Source organism: Crocuta crocuta, unplaced genomic scaffold (genome assembly GCF_008692635.1).
Source record: "Crocuta crocuta isolate KB4526 unplaced genomic scaffold, BGI_CrCroc_1.0 scaffold149, whole genome shotgun sequence".
Taxonomy (NCBI): Eukaryota; Metazoa; Chordata; class Mammalia; order Carnivora; family Hyaenidae; genus Crocuta; species Crocuta crocuta.
The window spans coordinates 4,219,409-4,225,698 of record NW_027551561.1 but is presented as its reverse complement, the minus strand read 5'-3'; the positions used below and the strand labels follow the sequence as shown (position 1 = coordinate 4,225,698).

Sequence of the window (6,290 nt, the reverse complement as noted above, 5' to 3'; positions counted from 1 at the left end):
TCTTGGAGTACCTTTTCCCCATGAGTTACTGTATAGTTTTGGATATTGGAGCAGGAACATCATTAAACCTTAATAATTTGCTATGATAATTATATCTTTCTTTTTTTTTAAATATTTATTTTTGAGAGACAGAGAGACAGAGCATGAGCAGGGGAGGGCAGAGATAGAAGGAGGCACAGAATCTGAAGCAGGCTCCCAGCTCGGAGCTGTCAGCACAGAGCCCGATGTGGGTCTCAAACTCACAAACCATGAGATCGTGACCTGAGCCGAAGTCGGCTGCTTAACCAACTGAGCCACCCAGGTGCCCCGATATTTATATCTTTCACCGTTTGATCAAAACTGATATTTCTTCTAAATTTTTACATGTTTTCAAGACATTTTGCTTCTTTTTTTCAGGTATTATCCTTTTACTTAAAGAGCTTTTACAGCAATTGCTTAGAATAGAATGCATCTCACATTTGCTAATATTCTGGTATATCATAAAAATTCATTAACTGTGGGGGTGCCTGGGTGACTTCATCAGTTAAGTGTCCAATTTCGTTTCAGGTCATGATCTCACGGTTTGTGAGTTCGAGCCCCATGTCAGGTTCTGTGTTGACAGCTCAGAGCCTGGATGGAGCCTGCTTCAGATTCTGTTTCCCTCTCTGTTCCTCCTCTGCTCAGCACATACAGTCTCTCTCTCAAATAAATAAATATTTAAAAAATTCATTGTGAAGGAGTAAGTGTTGTGAAAATTTTATATTTCTTCTATTGGATTAATTATAGAAATTAAAGTAAATGCTGGAATATAATTTGATACAGAACTCTCAGTAGTTAAGGGCTTATTATAACTTTCGATATTTCACTAAAGAGTCTGGCATTCTTTTTTGTATTTTTTTCCAGCATTATAACGGACATACTATATAATGTGTTTAAAAATTTTTTGTAATAATTTTAAGTTTACAGAAAAGTTGCAAAGTTAGAAGAATGTTCAGATATGCCTTTCATCTAGTTTACCCTAATCTTATGTAATCATAGGATAATTACCAAGACAAGGAAATCACATTGGTATAATATGTACTTAACTTTAGTCCTTACTTAAATTTTACCACCTTTTTCATTAATAACTCTTTGCAGTTTCAGGATCTCACATTGCAGTTTGTTGTATGTCTTTGGTCTTCTCTAATCTGTGATGATACCTTGTATTTCATGACCTTGACTTTTTTTTTTTTTTAAGTAATCTCTGCACCCAACTTGGAGCTTGAACTCTTGACCCTATAATCAAGAGTTACCTGCTCTTCTGACTGAGCCAGCCAGGCACCGCCTGGCACTTTTTTTTTTTAGTGTTGACACTTTTGATGAGTACTGGTCAGTTTTTGCTTTTGTTTTTGAGAGTGTATGCTAGTGGGGGGAGGAGTGCAGGGGGAGAGAAAGAGAATCTTAAGTGGGACTCGATCCTGATCTCACAACCTTGGGATTATGACCTGAGCCAAAATCAGGTCAAATGCTTAGCTGACTGAGCCACCCAAGTGCCCCACTGGTCAGTTATTTAATTTATTTTATTAATTTTTTTGATTTACATCCAAATTAATTAGCATATAGTACAACAGTGATTTCAAGAGTAGATTCCTTAATGCCCCTTACCCATTTAGCCCATTGCCCCTCCCACTACCCCTCCAGTAACCCTCTGTTTGTTCTCCATATTTAAAAGTCTCTTAGTTTTTGTCCCCCTCCCTGTTTTTATATTATTTTTGCTTCCCTTCCCTTATGTTCATCTGTTTTGTATCTTAAAGTCCTCATATGAGTGAAGTCATGATATTTGTCTTTCTCTGACTAATTTCGCTTAGCATGAAACCCTCTGGTTCCATCCACATAGTTGCAAATGGCAATATTTCATTCTTTTTGATTGCCGAGTAATACTCCATTGTGTGTATATATACCATATCTTCTTTATCCGTTCATCCATGATGGACATTTGGGCTCCTTCTATACTTTGGCTATTGCTGATAGTGCTGCTATAAACATTGGGGTGCATGTGCCCCTTTGAAACAGCATACCTGTATCCATTGGATAAATACCTAGTAGTGCAGTTGCTGGGTCATAGGGTAATTCTAGTTTTAATTTTTTGAGGAGTCTCCATACTATTTTCCATATTGGCTGCACTGGTTCGCATTCCTACCAGCAGTGCAAAAGAGATCCTCTTTCTCTGTATACTCTCCAGCATCTGTTGTTGCCTGAGTTGTTAATGTTAGCCCTGGTCAGTTATTTTTAATGTCTCTCAATTTGGGCATGTTTGGTGTTTTCTCATTAGTTTGAGGATATGTATTTGTTAAAAATAATGCAGAATGGTATGGTGCCCTTCTCAGTGCATCATAATGAGGGATATGACACATGCTATTGATAGATCTTATTACTGTTGATGTTAACCTGGTTCATTTGCTACATGTGATTATCTGTCACATTTCTCCCTGTTTTACTATTTTCCCCTTTGTAATTGATTAGTATCCTGAGGTTCTTTTGTCAAAACCCAAAACTGACAAGTATATATTACTTATTAACTAAACTGCAGACTTTATTTGGATTTCACCAGCTTTTCTATTATATATTCTGTTTTTATCAGTTTCCTTTGGAATGTAAGTTTCTCAGTCCTTTCTGTCCTTATTTTTCATAACTTTGATAGTGTTGAGGAGTTTTGGCTTCATATCTTGAAAAATATCCCCGTTTAGGTTTGTCTGATGTTACTCTCATGAGCCTGAGGTGATGGGTTTTTGGAAAGAATACCATGGAAGTGTAGTGTCTTCTTCCCCAGCACATCATATCAGGAGGTATATGAAGGTCATGTGACAACACTTGCTATTAGCCTTCCTTACCTGATTAATGAATGTTTGTCAGGTTTTACTACTGTACAGAGTTACTAGTTTTCTCTTTCCCTACTCTGTTTCTTTGGAAGTGAGTCACTAGATGTAGCTCATCCCTTGAATGGGGAGGAGTCTCATGTAATTTTGATTTGCATTTCTTTGATGTCTCTTCCTCTTTTTTTAATCTTAAAAAAATGTTTATTTATTTTGAGAGAGAGGGGCACCTGGGTGGCCCAGCCAGTTGAGCATCTGACTTTGGCTCAGGTCATGATCTCACAGTTTGTGAGCTCCAGCCCCACATCAGACTCACTGATGTTAGTGCTGCCTAGCCTGCTTCGTATCTTCTGTTGCCCTCTTGCTCTGCCCCTCCCCCACTCATATTCTTTCTCAAAAACATAAAAAATTTTTTAAAATATTTGAGGGAGGGAGGGAGGGAGAGGCAGAGAGAGAAGGAGAAAGAGACTCCCAAATAGGCTCTTTGCTAAGCATGGAGATGTGGAGCTTGATCTTACAAGAGCTGAGCCAAAATCAAGAGTCAGATGCTTAACAGACTGAGCCACCTAGGCACCTCTGATGTCTCTTCTTATGTGCTTGTTTGCTATCTGTGTTTCTTTTTTTAAAAAAGTTTTTAAAATGTTTATTTATTTTGAGAGAGAAAGAGAGACAGAGCATGAGCAGGGGAGGGGCAGAGAGAGGGAGACTCCAAAGAGCATAGTTAGGATAGATCCTGACATGGGGCTCGAACCCACGGAATCACGAGATCATAACCTAAGTCGAAGTCAGACACTTAACTGACTGAGCCACCTAGGTGCCCCTAGGTGCTTTGCTTTTTAATGTGAGTTTTAGAATTAGTTTGTCAGNAAAAGACCACTGGTCTTTTGAGATTGTGTGGCATCTTAGAACATTTTGGAGAGATTGACACTTCGACAGTATTGAGTCCTCCAGTCCACCAGTAGGGCATATCTCTTTGTTTATTTAGGTTATCTGTGATTTCTGTCATTAGCGCTTTGTAGTTATCAGCATACGAATCTTGCACATATTTGTTAAATTTATCCCTAAGTAATGATTTTTGATGTTAATTGTAAATGTTACTTTTTTCCTCCAAAATTTGATTTTGCTACTGGTAAAAATAAAGTTGATTTTTGTGTATTGACTTTGTATTGTACAACCTTGGTAAATCACTTAGTAAGTTTGAGAAGCTATTTTATAGATTATTTGGGATTTTCTAAGTAGACAGTTTATGATTAAAGACAATTGTATTTCTTCCTTTCCAATGTGAATGCTCTTTCTTCTACTTATTATTTATTTACTTACTTATGCTTTATTGCACTGGCTAGATCCTTTAGTACAATTTCAAATAGGTGTGGTAAGAGTGGATATCCTTGCCTTGTTCACCATCTTATGGGGAAAGTAGTCTTTCATCGTTACATGTGATATTAAATGTAGGGTTCTTATAGTCTTACAGATCTTTTTTTTATGAAGTTAAGGAAATTCCTTCTATTTTCAGTTTGCTGAGAGTTTTTGCCATGAATGAATTGAACTTTGTCAAATTTTTTTGTCTCCCCTGAAATCATATGATTATACTTCTTAAGTCTAATATAGTGAGTTATATAGGTTGATTTTCCACTGCAGGGATAAACTCCAGTTGGTAATGATGCATTATTATTTTCATAAGTTGCTAGGTTCTACTTACTAATGTTTTGCTCAGAGTTTTTACATTCGTATTCAAGGGAGATACTGGTCTGTAGATTTCTTGTTCATATCTGATTTTGGTATCATGATATTGTTGACTTCTTAAGTTAAATTGATAGTGTTTATATGCTAGAACTGTTTATATAGAACTGATGTTATTCCTTTTCTTTTAATGTTTATTTTGAGACAGTACATGCAAGCACGAGTGGGGGAGGGGCAAAGAGAGACGGAAAGAGAGCATCTTAAGCAGGTTTTGCACTGTCAGCACAGAGCCTGACTCGGCTTCATCCCATGAACCATGAGATCATGACCTGAGCCATGATGAAGAGTCAAATGCTTAACTGACTGAGTCACCCAGGTGCCCTGATGTTATTTCTTTCGTAGAATTTGCCAGTGAAACTATTTGAGCCCAGTTTTCTTTGTGGCTAGGTATTTAAATTCAATTTATTTAGGGGTACCTGGATGGCTCAGTTGGCTAAGCATCTAACTCTTGATTTGGTTCAGGTCATGATCTCACGATTCATGAGATCCAAGCCCCATGTTTGGCTCCGTACTTAAAGCACAGAACCTGCTTGAGATTCTCTGTCTTGACTCACTCTTTCACTTATGCTGCGCACACACACTCTTCTCTCTCTCTCAAAATAAACATTTAAAAAATGCAACTTATTTAAAACAAACATAGTTAGGGGTGCCAGCCTGGCTCAATCCAAAGAGCATGTGATTCTTGATCTGGGGTAATGAGTTCAAGCCCCGCGTTTGGTTTAGAGATTACTAAAAAAGTAAATAAACTTAAAAAAAAAAAGTAAAACTGTTATTTAGGTTGTCTGTTTATTCTTGAGTTAACTTTGATAGTTTATCAAATTAACTGATAAAAATTATTCATAATATTGTCTTATAATTTTACTTGTTTATTTAAAGTATTTTTGAGAGAGAGTGAGCATGTGTGAGTGGGTGAGGGTTGGGGTAGGGGGTGGATGGAGGATCTGAAGCAGAGAGCCCCATGTGGGGCTTGAACTCAGAAACCATGAGATCATTTATCTGAGCCAAAGTCTGACGCTTAACTGACTGAGCCACCAGGAGCCCCTGTCTGTAGGGTCTGTAGTGATATCCTCTTTTTAATTCCTGATCCTAGTAATTTGTATCCTTTCTCTCTTTCTGTATCAGTTGGCTCGAGATTTATCTGTTTTATCTTTTCAAAGAACTGGATTTTGGTGAAATTGATTTTTCTCTTGGTTTGTTTTGTTTTCAATTTCATTGGGTTTTACTCATTATTTCTACTTTTATTGTATTTAATTTGCTTTTGTTTTTGTTTATTTTTTAAGCTGGAAGCTTGTACTATGACTTCAGATCTTTCTTATTTTCTAATGCAAGGATTTAATGTTATAAAATTTCCTTTTAAGTACTTGTTTAGTTCTAAACCACAGAGTTTGATATCCTGTTTCCACTTTTTTTCAATTCAAAATATTTTCTAATTTTCCTATATGCTTCTCTTTGACCTATCACATGTTTTTATTTTTCACTGTTTAAAGTTTATGTGGTATTTTAATTGGTATGACACTTGGATAGTTGGTTGCATTGTTTACATTGTAGATTTTTTTTTTTTACAGCATGGCAATGTATACCATTCTGATACACAAGATCTGTTGGAACAGTTTTGCACAATACATGCAATATTGAATTTATACATTGGATCCCAGGATGTGGTTGACTGGAAAAAAAAGTTGGATGAGGCAAGAGGGAAACAGGAGTTATTTCGCACAC

At 36.7% G+C, this 6,290-nt stretch overlaps 1 protein-coding gene across 1 annotated transcript in view; it reads left to right on the top strand.

Moving 5' to 3' along the window:
* TAOK1 (TAO kinase 1) overlaps window positions 1-6,290 on the top strand; it is a 148,478-nt gene that overhangs the window by 24,243 nt on the left and 117,945 nt on the right. The window lies entirely within an intron of this gene.